This window comes from Pelobates fuscus, chromosome 10, assembly GCF_036172605.1.
Source record: "Pelobates fuscus isolate aPelFus1 chromosome 10, aPelFus1.pri, whole genome shotgun sequence".
Lineage (NCBI taxonomy): Eukaryota > Metazoa > Chordata > Amphibia > Anura > Pelobatidae > Pelobates > Pelobates fuscus.
Genome location: NC_086326.1, coordinates 77,615,442 through 77,636,564, shown reverse-complemented (window position 1 = coordinate 77,636,564; position 21,123 = coordinate 77,615,442). Strand labels below are relative to the sequence as shown.

General features: G+C 40.6%; 1 protein-coding gene across 1 annotated transcript in view; it reads left to right on the top strand.

Annotated features, from left to right (window-relative positions):
- The window catches only part of SYNPO2L (synaptopodin 2 like), a 78,798-nt gene that overhangs the window by 50,096 nt on the left and 7,579 nt on the right, over positions 1 to 21,123 (top strand). The window lies entirely within an intron of this gene.

Genomic DNA, 21,123 nt, shown 5'->3' with positions numbered 1-21,123 from the left:
TTTGCTTTAATCCCCCAATGGCTACCAAGTTATTTCTTTCAAGTATCAGCACCAGCAATTTGTCACTTATAGTACTTTACAGTTGTGTTTACATTTGTGGATAGATAACAGAAAACTTGTGCCATGTAATGTAACTTTTTCACAGGGTGTAAATTCATCTTTAATGGTGCAATAAGAGGATAAAACCCAATAATATAACATCCACATTATGAATCCCAAAAACTCAAATATGTATGGTAAAATGCAATACACCTCTAAACACACACACACACACACACACACACACACACACACACACACACACACACATAGAGACACATTCATACATATACTGTAGACTAGGAATGTCAGACATTGTCCCTCCAGCTGGAGTGGTCTATGGTTCCCATAATTCTCTGTAGCCTTGAAGCTGCAGAGAATTATGAGTTGAAGGTCCACATTTTGACACTCTAGTTATAGGAACATTGCAGCAAGAGTATTTTTAGAGCCACGATGCACCATTGAATGTAATCTCCCTGTACATATAGCATTTATCAACGATTTGACATTGTTTCCTTGGTCTAGTGGTTGCATTGCAAGGTGTGTGCATTTTTTTGGTGATCACACCTTTCTCGCACTACTGTCATGAGTGTGCTGAAAAAGTACAACATGCAGAGTAAAGACAGAGGCATTCCAGGTATGACAGACAGGTGTGTTAACTAGAGATATGTGTGTGTACCCAAAAAATGCGTACACCTCTCATCTATATGTCAAATGTCTGATCCCATACCCCCATGGCATTCTACAAACAAGCCCCAATATCGTGCATTTAAAAAAAAAAAAATACTCTTTAATAATAAAATGTTTTTCCTTATTTTAACACGATCACAATCAATGACATGCAATACACAGTTTTTTAATACATACTATACAATTGACAAACTGACAAAAACATTTAAAAAACATACTTTTGGTGAGCCTAGCGAAAGAACAGGACATTCATTTGTAAAAGTGCTTCTCTTTTCTCTTTGTCTCCGAATCTTTCTTATGTACAGAAATGTTCTTTTATTAGCGTAAGTGTTTTTTGTAAACATGCTTCTCTAAATGATTTATTTTTGGATGATATATTAGCTATCCAACCCAACCCCATCTCCATTCTTAATTTCAGTACCGGTTGGGTTTTCCATTGGGAATACGTTGTTATTTTGTTGTTTCCAATTTCTAGCCAGGAGAGTTTTTGCTGCTATTAAGCTATGTATGGTTATATATTGTTGTTCCCTTGTCATAGTTGGCAAAAAACAAATGTAATAATACTGACTGGGGAGATCTAAGTATATCCCTATCTCATCGAGCTTAAATAAAAATTCGAACACCCAGTTCCATAGTTTCTTGATATTTGGACAGCTTCACCACACATGAATATAATTGCCAACTGATACATTGCATCTCCAACATACATTTTAGATGTTACTATCTATGTTAACCTTTCTTGTTGGAACTAGGCACCATCTGTTTGCTACCATATAGAAGTTTCAAACAATGCAAGGTTATGTATGTTTTTATTGACTTTGTTTTGTGCACTGTAATATCATGCATTTTTTTTACCATTTACCTAGAATATCTCAGAAAGGGCAAGACATGGATCCTGAATTGGAATAGTTACCTTGTGCTAGGGCCGGCATCAGAAACCTTTGGCATTCCAGATGTTATGGACTACATCTCCCATAATGCTCTAACAACCATAATGCTGGCAAAGCATCAGGGGAGATGTAGTCTACAATGTCTGGAGTGCCGAGCCTACTCCTGACTAGGGGTTCTCAAGTCACTTAAAAAAATAAACATTTCCAGCTTACTAGATGTGGAAATATTTTTCCATCTTGAGTATTTTGATGTAAACGTTGCAATTAACTTCTCCTACATGACTGAAGTATGTAAAATAAACCCCACCTTACATAAAGTCCAACACATATCAATAACAGGAGTTGGATTCTCTTTACTCTGCTTAATAAACAGTAATTCCTCCATTGACGTCTATGGGAAAATAGCTATTTAACAAAGTTAATACTCTGATACTCTGTTAACAGAATCCAGCCCCAGAATTTTTTGTGTTATAGTGCTTTTGCTGAGAATCAGATATAGAGCTAGCAATTAGCAACTTATAGGTTTCTTTGTACTGTGGGTCTTAAAGGAAAACTTGACAGGGCACTTCTAGCACCATAACCACAAAAAAAAAAGCTTATGGTACTTGAAGTGAATTCTTCCCTAAAAACATTTTCTTAGATGTGTCTACTAGTGAATAGTCCAAACTTTAAAACAGAGACTAACATTTTATTTATTAATCACTTAACTAATCATGTTTTTGCTTTAAATTTTATTTGTAACAATACAAAACATAACTTAGTCCATAAGACTCCACTTAACTTCTTTTATACCCCAGGAATTATTTTCACCCTGGGGGGAAAAAATCTCTGCCAGGGCTCCATTCGGTCTCACTGAATATCTGCAAATAAATGGAAAATGTGAGTCTCCTCCTGCCTTGCAATTAAGTTTCAAAGAATAAAACTTTATTGATGCTTTTAAACAGAGAAGGCTCAGAAGTCACTGAGAGCAATACAGATATTAATGCAAGTTGCTACATTAATCTTACTACATTAAGTACATTTCTGCATTTTATAAATACATTACTTAAATGTATTTACTGAATATAGGTACAAGGCTCAATGGTAGATATATTTTTTAATTTGGTTACCAGTTTTAGAAATCTGCAGTACTAATTATGTCATCAAGGTTATTTGGCCATTTTTGTTTATCTATTTTATCATACCTACTGTGCATGCATTTTTACTTTTATACAGCTATGTCAGGCCATCCAATCAGAGTGCTCTGACAGGTAAATGAAGAGACTGACAGGTAGTCTCTACATTTACCTGTCACAGCACTCTGATTGGTTTGTTTGAAATCCACCAATCAGAGGGCTCTGTGTCATTTTACACAGCGTGGGAAAGTTCTTTGGAATTTTCCCACGCTGTGTAATTTGACTCATAACACTCTGATTGGTTACTTAATGGGGGCTGAAAAAAGAAGATTTTAGAAGAAAGAAAACATCGAATGGTAAGTTTTTTTTTTTTTTTACAGGTACTTAGTTAAAGGTTCTCCACTCATTATTTTTAGTGTGAGGGGGGTAGGTAGTGGGATAATTTTTATTGGGGGGGAGGGGGTGACTAGGGGTTTGGGGACCCCTAGTCAACTGGGAGGGGGGTTAACATTTTTTTAGGGCCCCCACCCACCACTCAGGGGTGGGGGCCGGTGGGGGAGGACAATAGGTCCCCCCTATTGGTATTTAGGGCCCCCACCCGCGGCTCAGGGGTGGGGGCCAGGGGGGAGGACATTAGGTCCGCCCCCCTTATTATTATTTAGGGCCCCCACCTGCCGCTCAGGGGTGGGGGCCAGGGGGAGGACATTAGGTCCCTCCCCTTTATTCCAATTTAGGGCCCCCACCCGCAGCTCAGGGGTGGGGGCCAGGGGGGAGGACATTAGGTCCCCCCCTTATTTTACTGTAGGGACTCCACCCAGCGCTCAGGGGTGGGGGCAGGGGGGAGGACATTAGGTCCCCCCTATTAGTTTTTAGGGCCCCCACCCACCGCTCGGGGTGAGGGCCAGGGTGGAGGACATTAGGTCCCTGTCGGGATCAGGACAGGGATCCAACACGCAGAGTACAAACAGTAGCCAGATACGTATACCGGACCTTAGAATGGCCGGACTAACGTAAGTAGTACAGTATAGAATGGTCAAAGACAAGCCGAGGTCGAGGGTAACAGAAGACAGGTAAGCGAGAGACAAGCCGAATCAAGGGTAACAGAGATAAGCAGAGTAAGGTAAACAAGCCGGGTCAAAACCAAAAGGGATAATAGAATACACAAGCACTGAGTGACTAGAACAAGCTAGAACCACGACAGGGCAATGAGCTAATGAAAGAAGCTCTGTTAAATACCCTGTTCAGAGCAGTAACCACGCCTCCAAGGCGTCCTGATTGGTCCTGCAGCCATTGACTGACAGGTTGTTCCGGGGGAGTGTCCTGATGACTACTTCCTGCCTAGATGCTGTAAAAAACAGTCACTCCCTCGCGGCCGGCCTAGCATGACCGGATAGACCGCGGGGAAGGGAGCCATCAGACCGTCTGGATGGAGGAACAGCTAAGTCTCTACCTCTTTCGGAGGTAGAGACCACAGGTACCCTGACAGTACCCCCCCTCTCAGATACGCCCACCGGGCGGAATGAACCGGGACGAGATGGGAAGCGAGAGTGATACGCCCTGCGGAGACGGGGAGCATGAACATCCTCCTGAGGTACCCAACTCCTCTCCTCAGGACCATATCCCTTCCAATCAACCAGATATTGTACTCTCCCCCGGGAGATTCGAGAATCAATAATAGAGTTAACCTCATACTCCTCCTGACCCTCCACCTGAACGGGGCGAGGAGGGGCTATTGTGGAGGAAAATCTGTTACATATGAGTGGTTTCAGCAATGAAACGTGAAACGAGTTCGGGATGCGTAAGGTATTAGGAAGAGCTAAACGATACGCAACTGGATTGATATGGGTCAGCACCCTGTAGGGTCCAATATAACGAGGAGCGAACTTCATGGAGGGCACTTTTAAACGGATGTTCCTCGTGCTCAGCCATACCCTATCACCTGGAACAAAGACCGGAGCCGCCCTTCTACGTTTATCAGCGTGTTTCTTGACCAACATAGAGTTGTGCACAAGGATTTGTCGAGTTTGATCCCACAACTTCCTCAAATTGGCAACATGAACATCAACCGACGGCACCCCCTGGGAAGGGGAATCCGAAGGAAGAATAGACGGATGAAAACCATAATTCATGAAGAAGGGGCTTGAATGAGTAGAATCGCAAACGAGATTGTTGTGTGCAAACTCCGCCCAAGGAATCAAACCGACCCAATCATCCTGGTGTTCAGAAACAAAGCATCGTAAATATTGTTCAATTTTCTGGTTGGTACGTTCAGCAGCTCCGTTAGACTGAGGATGATAGGCAGAAGAAAAGTTTAATTTAATACCAAGTTGAGAGCAGAAGGACCTCCAAAAGCGGGAAATAAATTGGGAGCCTCTGTCCGATACAATTTGAGAGGGTATCCCATGTAGGCGAAAAATCTCCTTAGCGAATATCTCTGCCAATTCGGGAGAAGACGGGAGTTTAGGCAGGGGAATGAAGTGTGCCATCTTAGTAAACCTGTCAACCACGGTGAGGATAACAGTCTGTCTTTTAGAGATAGGTAGATCGACAATAAAGTCCATGGCCAAACAGGACCATGGTTTTTCTGGAACCTCCAAGGGGTGCAGGAATCCACATGGAAGCGTATGGGGTTGTTTGGTCTTAGTACAAACTTCACATGCAGCGATGAACTCCTCAATATCCCTCCGTAAAGCAGGCCACCAGAAGTCCTTAGAGATCAACGCGTAAGTTTTGCGAATACCAGGATGTCCCGCCATCTTGCTATTATGTAAACACTGTAATAGTTCCAGTTGAAGAGCAGGAGGAACGAAATGACGGCCCGCAGGAGTCTGTTTAGGTGCTAGATGTTGCAACTTAATGATCTCGGCCAGTAATGGAGAATGAATCCTGAGATTCGTATTATCAAAGTAGTACCCGAATGTCCGAATTGCCTGAAATTCGTCTGAATTCATATTCGGACCGAAACGAATTGCACATGTCTATTAGCAATGTAGAAGTAACACTATTTTATAATAAGCATAACAAAAATGATTATGTTAATTATGTGAGCTAGGCTTTTTTTGTTCACATTATTTACTTTTTCTTATTTCTTTGGGTGACCTAGTAGAAAAAATATATGTACATATTTTGTAGATAGACATGCTAGGTGTTAGCAGTGCTGTGGCTTCCGGTACAATTGAGCTGCAAAATACCTAAATGTATTAGGGACATGATGTAAGCAATTTGCTGGCAATTAGCACATTTACTTTGCAAGTGTGCCAGTTATGCATACATGATTATGCTGGATGGAACAATAGCTTTAAACTCATATATGTATAATATTGGTTGGTAAGCGATTAATAAGGTTATTTACATTCACAGCAGTAACCACAGTCTAAGTACCAAGTTGCAGATTCAGTTGAAGGTGCACACCACTGCCTCTCTCCCCCCCTTCAACCCACCTATATAAATTACAGTTTAGGATCACTCCACACACATAAAGCACTTTTTCATTTAGTCTTAAGTGCAGATTTCAGTAACTATTTATTTTAAAGTTAACTATGTTACACCCCCCTGTCTGTCAATCAGATAGTTGGTCCTGTTACTTCCTGGTTTTGTAACTCAGTGGAGCTGAACTCAAGAGGAAGCAATTACCTAGAGCACCTTCCTTACAAAGACTTCTCACTGAGCTGCATTGGGAAGTCTCTCATTGGACAGCTACATAAAGTGTGGATCTGAAGCTTTTGCATGCTGTTTTTAGATATGCACCCAATAAAAAAATGCATAATTACATGAATGCACATTTTCATTGTGGGTATATCTGCTAAATAGTGATTTTTAAATGCATTTTTTTAAAATTTGGTCAGTGGAGTGTCCCTCTAACTGCCTTGTTTCTTTTATGTAAAATATATCTCAACACTTCATGAATCAGAATGTTCAAATCATCAGAGATGTGACATCAGATACATCATGACCATGCACAAGGATTGTTCACAGATGTTAAAAGAATGCAGCAATAATGCAGAGAAATCTTACTACCGTATATACTCGAGTATAAGCCGAGTTTTTTAGCACATTTTTTGTGCTAAAAAACCCCAACTCGGCTTATACTCGAGTCAATTGTCTGTATTATGGCAATTTGCATTGCCATAATACAGACTGGGGGAGAGGGGGGCTGGCAGAGCTGTACTTACCTCTCCTGCAGCTCCTGTCAGCTCTCTCCTCCTCTGCGCGGACGGTTCAGCACCTCGGTCAGCTCCCAGTGTAAATCTCGCGAGAGCCATAATGTAAGAGTTAGGCACATAGCACCAGCTTGGGCAAGTCTGTGATTAAGGGATTATTAAGGCAGCAGACAAGAGATCTGTGACTTTTGCAAGCTGTGTTTAGATATAACCCTAATTAAAAAAAAAAAAATTAAATGTATGCATGTTTTCAATGGGTTAGATCTACTAAATAGTGATTTCATTTTAAATTCAATTTTTGTATTTGAGCAGTGGAGTGACAATTTAATGTTGCTTTAAAAGTAATGCATATGTCCCCCTCACTCTAGATTCTTAAATCCCCAGCCCCATTATCCTCTCATCTGTCACCTTATCATAAACATGTAAAAATTGTATTCAACAAAACTGAAGGATGTATTTCCAAGAGCTTTAACTGGAAGATAAGGGACTTCACATTCTGACAACCATTGCTTATATTCCATTTGTGGTGTCTTGCATCAGTTTACATCTAAAATGGTAATGCAAGATAACATGTATCTCCTTCAATATTTGGTGGTGCGGGTACAACTGCCCTCAGGGAACCATTCTAGGAGCATCGAGATTACCTCCCGGGATCTCTCTGTGATATGTGTAAGGTAAGCCAGAGAGCAAGGAACAGGGTTATGAAACCATGTTCTGACTTACACCCTCTTTACGCCCCTCTCACCTGTTAATTTTTTGCACCCTATGTGTGCAATGTTTTCACTAATGCAATGGATTTATTAGTAAGTCCGAGACTTTTTCCAACTGGAAAGTGATGGAATATATCTGCTACTATGAATTTGAAAGTCTTCTGAGATGGAAATTTCTTTAAAAACTGTCAGAATTTACTATAAAAAAAACATCACATTTTAGTGCACTTTAATAAATATGATATAGAATAATGACATCATTTAACCTTTACTTTTCAAAACACTTTGATACATGTAGGTCCATATTTACTTTGGAACCTCTCCAAGCTCTCCAGCCCAGTGCCTCAAAAAATGCAAAGCCCCCTTGCTGGCAGGAGCACTTATATAAAAATGCAAGTTATTGCGTGGGTTGGAGAAATATTTTTTTATGACTCTCCAGTTTAGGAATTGCAGGTTTTGTTTGTTTGTTTGTTTGTTTCTAGTGAAGGCCGCGGAGCCCTACCTGGTAAATAGAGGATCTCTAATGTTCCTTACTGATTCTTTATTTTCTATGGTTACTTATCGCTGACCACTGTAAAGTAGGCACTTTTTTCTTTTTGGTGGTAGGAGGTCATTTCTTGTTTTCACATACCCTGAATTTTGTTAACAAACGATATAATTGATTAAATTTAGATGATATTGAATGGCAAGATGTGCAAAATGAATTTCTGCCAATAGAAGGCAGACACACAATGTCAGGTAGGAATTTATTATTAATTTTATTATTTGGTTTTATTGATTAGACCTTGGCTAGACTGACAGAAAATGTAAAATGTTTATTAATTAAGCTGTTTATTAATAGAAATCGTGTAAAAAGTGATATTTTATCCATGCAATATATCTGAGAGAAAGGATCACTGATCTTGTCAACATATATTAATGTTGGTGAAATCAGTAACAAATCTATAGTGAAGTGCAAAACTCATTAATCTAAAAAAATAATAGTAAATGAAATAAAAATACTAAAAGAAGATGATATGAAAATTTAAGAAAACACAAAAATATATTTTTCTTTTTTAATAAATATTAAACTACATCAAAATTATTAAAAAGAAACACAAAGAAGTACTAAACTATTTGCATCACTTTGCAGCTTTCAATATACCAAATCAATAGAATTATAACGTAGACATAGCTTAAACTATATATTCACATTATAGCATAATTGCAGAAAAATTCTGAACAAGCATCATAAGTATAAGAGAATAAACCTAAAATAAAACATATTTTGCATACAATGTACCTACTAAAACTCACTGAAAGGAAATACAAAAATGCAGGAAGACAAAAAATAGTGAAAGCACATTAGCACAGATACATAGCAAAAGGGAGATAATAAATAACAGGAAAGGTCCTTGCATTCCAATCCTCTGAGCGTTACATCAGACATGAAGCAAACGCCATCTGAGGATATGACGGAACGGGACATCTCAGTTATTTTCAGTGAGTCTCCTTTAAATATTGGGGCTATTTTAAAACTCATCTTCAATGTAGCAGTTAGGGATGCAGAAACGTTTTCTAGAGGTCAGGTATCAATAGACAAAAATCTTTAAGAGATTTCACATGTCAAAAGGATCATCTAATGATCGTATAGGTCCCGGTCTCTGCTCCTAAATACCAAGATGTTTTTTTTTTTAATTTATTTTTAATTAGTGACTTGTGAGTCCAGTTAAATGAGAAATACAAAAAAAAATAAAAAAATAAAAGCAAAACAGGCAATAAAAAAAATGACTGCTGTTTTTTTGGGTATTCAATTTCACCCACAGAAAAGAGATTTCAGCATAAAACACACACAGGCCAGCCAGTACAGTTCACACTGTTGAACTAAATGTCAGTGTCAATAAGATTTTAATACTTAAATTATTTTGTTTATATAAAGTAGGTTCAAACAAGGTATTTAGTCGTCATCTCCTATTCATCAATAGGAGATGAACAATGGACAATTTTATACCCAATTGGACTAGAAAACCAAACCCTGAAAAATAACAAAAAAATAAAACCCTGAAAAATAAAGACACATAATCTTAATCACCAGATAGATATCACATTCAGCCACCAATAGACTCTTCACTAGAATGTAATTGGTTGATTTACTACCAGCCAATCACAACGTAGCACTCAGTATATTGCTATTATTACTGCGAACTTAGTCCCACTTATAGATTCCTAGCCTTTTTCAACTGACCGTGAAGTTCTGTAACGGATCCCAAATGAGAGTAAATAATCAGAGAGTAATTAGGGAATAACTAATGATACAGATGAGCAACTGTTAATTCAGCCAATTTATGGGTCACTGAATCAGAAGCAAGAAACTAAAATAAAATGAGTCAACAGTTTAAAAAAATATGTTGAATATCCAATTTGATGAGTTTACCATACAATAAAAAAATTGTGTCAAAATAGTTGGAAAAGGTCTCAAAATATCCAAGCTGTTTAATATGTTGTCCTAGTTGCTTTAAAAAAAAAAAAAGATAAAAACAAAAAACTTTAATAAATTATTTCAAAATAATACTTTTTGAAAACTGCTGTTTTAATAAATGTAATAGCAATATCTCTTTATCTTCTGAATTTTATAGAACAGAATAAAAGAAATAGCGTTAAAGAACCACAAAGTGCATGTGTGCTATGTCTGCATTTTCTTCCTAAAATATCATGGAGTCACCAAGGCTTCAGGCAACGGGAATGTGTAAAATCTGTCCCGCATTCTCACACCATGACACAAAAAGTAAAATGAAGTGACAAAACTGCTTACAGCAATAGCAATGATCTACCCTTGCTTTTGTGGTGGTGTTAATATCATTATAATGACTAGAACAGTTTGGTTGCATCCAGCTATTTTACGCCATTATCGTTCATTCCACCAAACTGTGTTCACGCATCCTATTTTAACACAGTTTAGCCATCCTTCAATTTACACACAATGTGTGTGTGAGCTATTTTCTGCTGCACTAGTAACCGAGATATGCGACATGAGATCACAACTTAGAAAGGCATCTTCAGCTGCTGTCAGCTATCTCATATTCCGGGCTTTGGTGGAGCAATCCTTTGACGTTCAAGTGTAATGAGATCAGGACAATTGTGCTGCTATATGTAAGCTCCATATAGAAGATTGCATTTGATACATTTGATACAAAGGATAGTAAATGAAACAGGTGGATTTGACCAAACAAGCAAGTTTTATTGAACTTAGGGCAGTGTCCTCACCCAAATGTACAACCATGTCATGGCACACTTACCAATACTTCAACAAGAACATCATATAGAATGTCAGGCTATGTTAAAAGACCAACAGATAAATATCACAAACTTCAAAAACATAATACTCTTATTTTAGTGGAAATATAATGTTGACATTTACTGCATTATGTATGATTTCCTTATATTGTATGTTTTATGTATACCTCAATAAAACATTGATTTACAAAAAATTGATTTACAGTCTTGAGCTGAGTTGAGTTGAAAACGAGCCGCAAAATTTAAGACAAGATAGAAAACCTTCTCTATCTTGGAAGCTTCTTGGAATTCTCATTTCCATAGCTGGCCGAAGGGCAGTTCCACTTGTTGCAACTGCAACATCCATAATGTCAAGGCAGTCCTACGACTGTCAAAGCTTATTGGGCGGTGTGGTTCTGCAGCAGCAGGCTATCTACCTTTTGAGAACCCCTGTTCTAATTGTCATCAGATAATATAACAATCAAGGTGAAGTACCAATATACCGGTAATTATCATTAACCACTGCTATCACCTTGTGATCAGCAAATAATTGATGTATTTGATACCAACTATTTTACAACATAATGGGAGTTATGTTGCTTGGCCTTGGAGTGTGCTTTTAACCAAATGAGAGCTTCAAATGGAGAAGTTGACATGCAAATATGGATTTGGGGTCTTCGATGCAAGAAGGGGGGAAGGAGATATGGAGAAGAGGGAACTGAATGAGGAGAATGGCCAGTGAAAAAGCATGATTAAAAATGATCAACATATGAGTACTGTCTGTAACTATATACATTGGCATTGCAATGCATGGTCAAACTGGGTTAAAATAACACTCCAAGCAACATAAGCACTGCAGCATGCTGTAGTGGTTACGGTGTTAGCTGGACGCCAATCCCCATCTCCACTACAGCCAACAGAGAACCAGAAACTGACGCTGCAGGGCCTAGCTGAGGAGCGCTAACAGAAGCTTCTAAGCAGAAACTTCTGTCTGCCTGTCAAGGTTGAGCTAGGTGCCGGGTAAACTCCAAATAAGAAGGCAAACCTTTCTAAAAATGGTTTAACTACAAAGAGTTGGGGAAGCGTCAGGGCACTCCCAGCACCATAACAACTACATTGAACTGCAGTGGTTATCGTTTTTTAAGTGTTCCTTTAATTGCTACTTATCTATGTATCAACACCACAGCTAATATGTATATTATGAAAAGAATGGCACTATATCCATAAGTGCCTATAACTGCAATTTTGCATCTGTTAACACAGACCTCAATCTGATACCATGTATTATTTGCAAATTGCGGACATATGGGTTCATGTAATTATTAATAATGGTATATGTCACAGATACAAGTGGCTTACAACATAACAGCTGCGTAACTCGAGAATTAGATCACACTTACATTTTGTACATAGTTCTAAGTTCTATTTTATTATCACAGCATGCAAATGTAATCTATTAAGCATGTGATTAAGCCACATCATTACTAGTAATGCACGGTCTAGCTAGAACAGGAGAAGTAATTTTGAGAAAACAATCAGTTACAAAGTACTTGACTGACAGTTCATTGAAATATAAATTCTACCATACTCAAGAATTGTGAGATAAGTAGAATCAGTCTGTTTGTTTTTTTCAACATTACCTACATTGCACACTTATAAAAAAAATTACTTTACAAAAATTATGGAAGTATACCCTGAAAAATAAAGAGAAACAATTAATAGTGGACAAGCCATAAATCTGATTAAATCAAACTGATTTAATTGTGACCGTTTGAAAATCAAAGTAGCTGATACAATAAAAGATAAAAGATATATTGGTACAATAAAGTAAAACAAAGTAAATAGTATAAATATTTAACAGAACTGATGGCTTTTAATTCATTTATAAAAAGTACTAAAATTTAAACTAAAATGTTAAATGAAAGAAAAATGGAGGGAGCATAGGACAAAGATAAAGGTTTTGGACTTAAAGGACAACTGTCACCCCAAAACTACATATATGCACCTTTGGTCGGACAGTGTTTGAAACCGTAAGTCTCTATAGTCTTCCATGCTTATGTGCTGGAAAAGCAGGGAATATCACAGAAACTAACTTTGAATGGGATTTTTTAACCCCTTAAGGACACATGACATGTGTGACATGTCATGATTCCCTTTTATTCCAGAAGCTTGGTCCTTAAGGGGTTAATCTTTATTTTGTTGGCACCTAGAATGACACAGTGTGCATGCACCAATGACTCAACACTGACAGATTATTAGCAATGTGCACACAATGTTTGAAGAAGTAGGCAAGAAGGGATGTAGGCTGAATCTTTAGTAGGTACAGTAGGATCAAGGGATGGCTTGACAAGATGAGTCGAAATTGTTGTTTTAGGCAAATCATGGTAATGGCCAAAGAAGGAACAATTGTTGATGGAGGTGGAACATAGGAGTAAAATAAGTGAGATAAAGGGATGGAAGAAGAATTGAGGGATAGAGTTGTAGGGAGAGGAAGAATGGGTTAAATTTCTTGTTACTTTAAACATTATTTCACAGGAACCTAAACCTATAAATCAAGTGTTTCTTTGCGAGAGAATCAATTCTGTTGCAAACTTCCAAACTAGCAAACTACAGGAACATTTGATTACTATGGAGTGAGAGTTTCTTACCAGGTGGTTCGCGGGTGCTGCCATCTTGAACCACCCCATCACTTTCAGCCCCTGACACTTCAGCCGCCAGGAACCAATGTCAGCATTAGTACACCACTGAGGTCTATCTAGGATCCCGCAAGACTGCCAGAGCATTTTTCTCCTCACAGCAGTCACTGATGACAGCAAGGGTAAAAGACAAGTTTGACAAAAAGTAGTTCCTCCTTTTGTCAAGCTTGTCATGGGTAGGAAAAATACTGAGGCAAAGTAAGCCTTAGCCTGATATATCTTTTGACTGGGTTCAAATTTCAGTTAAATGTTCAATGTGAGCATTACATAAAGATAATATGATTATAAAATCCTCAATTTAAGGGTGGTTGGTGGGGAGGGAGAGGTAGGAGAGGCTAGGAGAGTTCACAAACAGTGTCTTGAGAAAATGGATCAATGCCTGCAGAGGCGGTTCTCTAATTAGGCGATTTAGGCGGCTGCCTAAGGCCTCACGCTTGCTGGGGCCACGCGGCCGCCTAAATCGCCTTAGTGCAGACTGAACTGTCGGATCTTTGGTCCATGACCGAGGATCCGACAGTGAGAGGGGGCCCGGCGGCTTGCCCAGTATGCCGCCGGGTGGCCCCACCACATGGTCTGCCCACAGATCTGCAGCTCCGCCGAGTGCAGAGCTGCAGAGCTGCAGATCAAATGTGGTTCTCGCGAGCACGCAGAGCGTTGCCGCGGGTTACCACAGCAACGATCTGATAGGCACTCGCGACAACAAGGTCTGCAGCTCTCGCGGAGCTGCAGACGGAACAGTTATCCCACCGGACCACCAGGGACTTCAACCACCGGACAACCAGGGTCAAAAATAAGGTATTTAATTGTGTGGAGGCTTGTCACAGCCTCCACACACACTGCCCTCCCACCCCCACTGCTCCAACACTGCCCTCCCACCCCCCACTGCCCTCCCCCAACACTGCACTCCCAACCCCACTGCCCTCCCCAACACTGCCCTCCCAGCCCCACTGCCCTGTCCCCAACACTGCCCTCCCACCCCACTGCCCCAACACTGACCTCCCACCCCTACTGCCCCAAAACTGCCCTCCCACCCCCACTGCCCCAACACTGCCTTCCCACCCCCACTGCCCTCCCCCAACACTGCCCTCCCACCCCCCACAGCCATGCCCCAACACTGCCCTCCCACCCCCACTGCCCTGTCCTCAACACTGCCCTCCCACCTCCACTGCCCTGTCCCCAACACTGCCCTCCCACCCCCACTGCCCTGTCCTCAACACTGCCCTCCCACCACCACTGCCCCAACACTGCCCTCCCACCCACCTCTTCCCTGCCCCAACACTGCCCTCCCACCCCCACTGCCCCAACACTGCCCTTCCACCCCCCCACTGCCCTGCCCCAACACTGCCCTCCCACCCCCCCTGCCCCAACACTGCCCTCCCACCCCCACTGCCCTGTCCCCAACACTGCACTCCCACCCCCACACTACCCTGCCACCCACATACCTTGCCCCCTACATACCCTACCACCAACACTGCCCTGCCACCCACATACCCTGCCCCCCACACTGCCCTGCTTACCACATACACTGCACCCATCTTGCCCTGCCACCCACATTGCCTGCCCCCCACACTGCCCTGCCCACCACATACACGGCACCTACGTTTCCCTGCCAGCCACATACCCTGCCCCCACATACACTGCCCTCACACTGACCACCACATGCCCTGCCCCCACATACACTGACCACCACATACACTGCCCCCCACACTGATGACCCCCACATACACTGACCACCACACTGACCACCACATACACTGCCCCCCACACTGACAACCACATACCCTACCCCCAACACTGACCACCGCATACACTGCCCCCACACTGACGACCACACTGACAACCACATACCCTGCCCCTCACACTGACCACCACATACACTGCCCCTCACACTGACGACCACACTGACCACCACATACACTGCCCCCCACACTGACCACCACAGACACTGTCCCCCACATACCCTGATACCAACACTGACAACCACATACACTGCCCCCCACACTGACCAACACAGAAACTGTCCCCCACATTGACCACCACATACCCTGCCCCCCACAATGGCCACCACATACCCTGACCCCCACACTGCACCCCACATACCCTGCCCCCACACTGACCACCACATACCCTGCCCCCCCCACACTGTCTCCCACACATTCTGCCTCCTCCACTGAATCACTCTCACACACTCTGCCCCCACACAGTTTCTCACACAAAATGCCCCCCCCCCACTGTCACACACACTGCCCCCTCCACTGTCACAAACACTGCCCCCTCCACTGTCTTCCACACACTTTGCCACCCACACGGTCACACACCCTTCCCCCCTACACTGTCGTACACACTGCCCCCTCATGCTGACACACACCCTGCCCTCTCTACACTGTGTCCCACACACCTTGCCCTCCCACACTGTTACACACCCTGACCCCCCACACTGTCACACACTGTCACCATCCCCCACACTGCCACCCCACACTGTCATCTTCCTCCTCACTATCACCCACTCACACCCTGCCCCCTAAACTGTCACATTCCTCTACACTGCTCCCTCACCCTGTTACCCTTTCACACACTTGCACACAATACATACAGTCACTCCTCCCACACACTGCCCGTGCACACACTGTCACCCTTTTCAACACTGCCTCCCACACTCTCACCTACCCACCGTCACAATTCCACACACATACAGCCACCCCCACACTGTCACCCCCCACATGCTGTCATGCCCCCTTCACCCAGCCTCGCTCACATTAACCTCTCCTAATCTTGTTGCTCTCACCCTCTCCATCCATACCACAATTACCAGCCATCGCTCTTCCACACTCACCCTATCACATTAACTTCTCCTATCCTGTCACTCATCCTGCCTAGACATGCCACACTCACCCTGTCACATAACCCTCCCTCATCCTGTCACTCTCACCTACCTCGCCCTGGTACACTTTCTCCTTCAACCGTGCCACACTCACCCCAACAGTGAATACAGAGAATAAATCTCTGTATCCAGTGCTGCAAGCCTGTCATTCAATATAACAGCAGCTCATTATACACACGATGCAACCCCTATATGTTTTTTTACTATGAGTGTTAGTGGGGTCCTCTTGTTTGACTTTCGCCTAAGGCCTCATAAAGTCTAGAGCCGCCACTGCATGCCTGTATATATGTTTCATTCATTGCCAGTCCCAACAGTTTATAACCTGCAACAACATAACTGTACGACAAGATTAAGGTCTTCTGAATAACAACTATCATATAATTATAAAACATAATTTAAAGAGACACTATAGTCACCAGAACAACTACAACTTATTACATTTGTTCTGGTGAGTATAATCATTCCCTTTAGGTTTTTTGCAGTAAACACTGTCTTTTCAGAGAAAATGCAGTGTTTACATTACAGTCTAGGAATAACTTCATTGGCCACTCCTCAGATGGCTACTAGAGGTGTTTTCTGGGACAGTGCTTCACACATGTTTGTGTTCCTTACTATATAGTGTTCCTTTAAAGATCACAGTAAAAGCATATTCTCCCCCAAAATTGTATTAATCTATGACAAGATTTTTAGTAGATGCCAATGGAAAAATAATGACTATTAATGATTGGAACGACTCACACATGGCTTTAAATGTATTAGTATCAACAGAGAAGGGATTGATTGTTTGCTGACTAACCTAAATATATACAAAATAAAACATCAAACTCTTTTTCTATATATGTTGATGCATTAATATCCAAGTGAGGTATCTGGATGCTTGAACAGCAATTCTGCTCTACATTGTAGCATACTGCAGGTTCCAAGCAGGACTTTTCTGTCTGTGTCACACTTCAAAGCTGCAGGTTGACTCCATATGAATTACAGCTTTACAGTTCGTAAAAGAAGGTCCTCATCAAGGTTGTGGACAGATAGTACTTCGATCCAGATATAAAAATAGTAAAGCCTGGGGAACAACCTTGTCTTGCCAAATTCCACAATTGGACCTACCACCTTTGCAGGTCAATCATTCGTCATATCTGTGAACGCACAGATAATTTTGTTTGAATTCTAGTACTTTTGTAAGTGGTTCTTCTTCTCCCATCTAATTTGTTTTTTTATAATAATTAATTGTTTAATTGCAATAATAATTGTACCACTGGCCTCTGTTGCAGTTAATAAAGATAAGAAAATAGTTCTATACAAGTAGCACTCAAAGAAATATCTCAAGTACTTCCTTATCAGAGGAGTGACACATTCTAGAGTTCCCTGGAGAACACTTTTTGAATCCAGTTGAGGAAGGATAATACCATCCTGAGAAAAGCACAGCTAAAATGTATAGTGCCATATTTAGTCTGGGACTGATTATTTTATAGGTTAGTTCTTATGAAGTCTGTCAGTTGCTGAGTTATTCAGGAGCTGGAAAAATACTAAGTTGTCCATTGGTTTCTATGCAACTTATGAAATAAAACTACTCTTTGGGAAAATGTGTTTTTCTCCAATTCTGTAGCTATTCTGATGTTTAGTAAATAAACCGTTATGACAAATCAGATATCAGAAACACGAACATGTAAACAACATCATAATGTATTACTAAATCGCCAAACAGCCATAATTTGTGGTGTTGTACATTGGTTTATTCAACACACAGCTCAATAATGACATTGCACATTTAGACATATCAGAATGCCCAAACTCTCAAGACTTCAGAATATATTAGTTTAAATAAAAGCTGAGATAATTTTCAGAAAATATGTTGGATCTTATTTGGATGAACCAATACACAGTTGGGCTAGCAAGTTGAGTGGGGGGAGAAAAGGGGACAATTGCCCCCCAGACCACAAGTTTTCAGAGGTTGTGATCTGGAGTCTTGTGCTGTTCTTCTGCAGATAAAAATAGCAGATGGTGCATTGGGATGTTTGTTGGCTCAGTACAGAAGAAGTGAGACCGCAGGAAATACTTGCGCGAAGCCTTTGCTAGATAAATCATGTAGGGATTTGTGCATGGGCTGGTGGTCATGACTATAGTATCTGTCGCCGACCAGGCGGCCTTACTGTGATTAGTATGTATTATTGCCCTGGATTTGTTTGCAAGTGAATGCAGGGTGTGATGTGTCAGTGCTTTGACATTGGAAGCTCAAGAAACAGAGTATCCATCACTTGGGCATACACCAACCTCTGTGAATCCCATGTCATGCTGTGCAAGTCATGCTAATGGAGAGTGCAGGGAAATATGATGTCACAGCTCAAAACTCCAGCAGCCTCTGTCTGTCAAACCCATATAGTACAGGCTCCAAGTAGCTAGGACCACCCGCACACACAGATCTGTGAGTTACTTTCACAAAAAGGCCTTTTATTTTTACTTGACCCAGACCAAAATTTGCCAGCCTTCCCCTGAACTAGCACGTTAATTGACGTAAATTACAGAAGTGATACATTGTAAATTCTCTGTCCTACATTGTCCTAATTTAGTTTACAATTGTCTCATCATAAGGTCAAACACCTTACTTGATGATAGTCACTCGCTGATATGTGAGATTTAAATTATGCAGTCTTTCATATTTTATACCTTGTATAACCTAAAGTTATGTGGGTAGTTTGTCAATTATTTAATTTTACAAATGGAGGTTATTTGCATGGTGACACGTTCTATAGTGTTAGACAAAACTATGATGCAAATGTTTCCATGGATTTTCTTCAATCTTTAAAATAACATATAAAGTAAAGATTGCACATCAAGTCATTCTCCGGTCACTTGCATTAAATGTATAGTTAAACAGATGAAAACATTTTAAGGAAAGCTTATTTTATATGTCCTTTGAGTAGCATTGTATCATGAAACTGTGTCTTATCTGTTGTACTGGAAAATGGACAAACTGGTAAGTTATCAATTATATTCATAACACCAATTCTTTTGACATTATGGGGAATATCTGTGTTAATTCAGTTATTAAATTTTGAAATATATGTAACCTGTTTTTGGTGCCCCAGTCCACCGGAAGGGGTCTGGTCTATGTGGCACTTACTCTTTATTAGTTCCAAAGAAAGTAATACAGACTCGGTTGTAAGCACAATCTTGAATTAGATTATGTCACTTGTATCCCATCTCATCAACAACTGGTTATACCACATATCATGCTCGTACTCTTGTCTAACCTTGCAGGTTGCCAAAACTGTCTAACTTTATTATAGATTCTCTCCTTATTGACTTTCTGATTCTTATGTCAGCGTATCCTTTTCTTGATTCCTTGGCTTTGTTCCTGCTTTTATTATTAGTTTTCCCTTTGCTTATCCTCTACTATTCGTGCTTCTCTTTTTTTTTTTTTTTTTTTGCCTGTTTTGTATACCTTTTTTACAGTCTAGAGGTTTTTCTTTTTTTTTTTACCTCTTTTACTACCAAGGTGGGACATGCTAATGATCCATAGTAAACCTTTCTGTTTTGCTCAAGCTATATCTCCTATCTGTTTTACCTTATTTATTGTTGGTATACACAGAGTTAACCTTACTTCAATTAATATTATTTCTGCTCTAGAGTATTATCACCATTATTTTTCCTTAATTTCAGGCAGTAAAAATAAATCTTTAAGGGTCATATTGGTCATCAAAGCAACTTTAGCTTAAGGAAGCAGGTTTGATGCATAGATCATGCAATCTCAGTGGTCAATTATCTGCTGTTTATTACAGCACCAAATGTATTCAATTATTTTCCCATAAGCCCAAAAGGCACATTTACAGTAAAACATAGATCAAGCTTCCTCATAGTTGGTGACAACAGGACTGTAAAACAGTCCTAGATAGGTGGACTTCAATGCGATGACCAAATCTATCAGTTTTTATCTGAAACTGAGGATTTGAGATCTACCCATAGATAGCAAGCATGTTTGAACCAGGCCTTCTTCATCTCTCACATAGCGCTGTAGAATATGTTTGCGCTATACAAATGCTAATAATAATAACCATGTATCTCAACCCAGGAGTTTTAACTTTGTCTAGATCAGTGGTTCCCAAACTAGTCTTCATGCACAGTCCAGGTTTTGTCAGAATCTCCAAAGGACTGAGTTAAGAACCACTGGTGTAGGTGGCGGGAACCCGAATCTCATCATATGTGTACACCCACAACCCGAGCCGGTGCTTCAACTAGAGAAAAGAACAGAGTGACGTCTAACATCACTCCGTTCAACAGGCTGATGTGCTGACAATGATGCCAAAACATCAGTGTCATTAGGGAGCTGTTTGTTTTTATCCCACACCCTTCACTACATCCATAACACCTCACACTGTAGTATTTTGACTAATTTGAAGGAAGTAGGTACTAATATTGTATTGACTAATATTGCATTGTGCGATAATAAATTAATAATCCGATAACACACCCACACATATTGGTTTTGTCCATCTATATGTATATGGTACCAGTCGCATAATGATTTATATTGTATATAAATCTTTAATTGAAAAAAAAAGGATATCCACTGTCATGTTCTATTTGTAAGAAATCTTTGCCTTTGGTACGCAATCTTCCTACATGCCTTTCTCCATCTATTTTTATGACAATTTCCTGGTAAGGAAGTACACAGCTTAATCTTCAACATTCT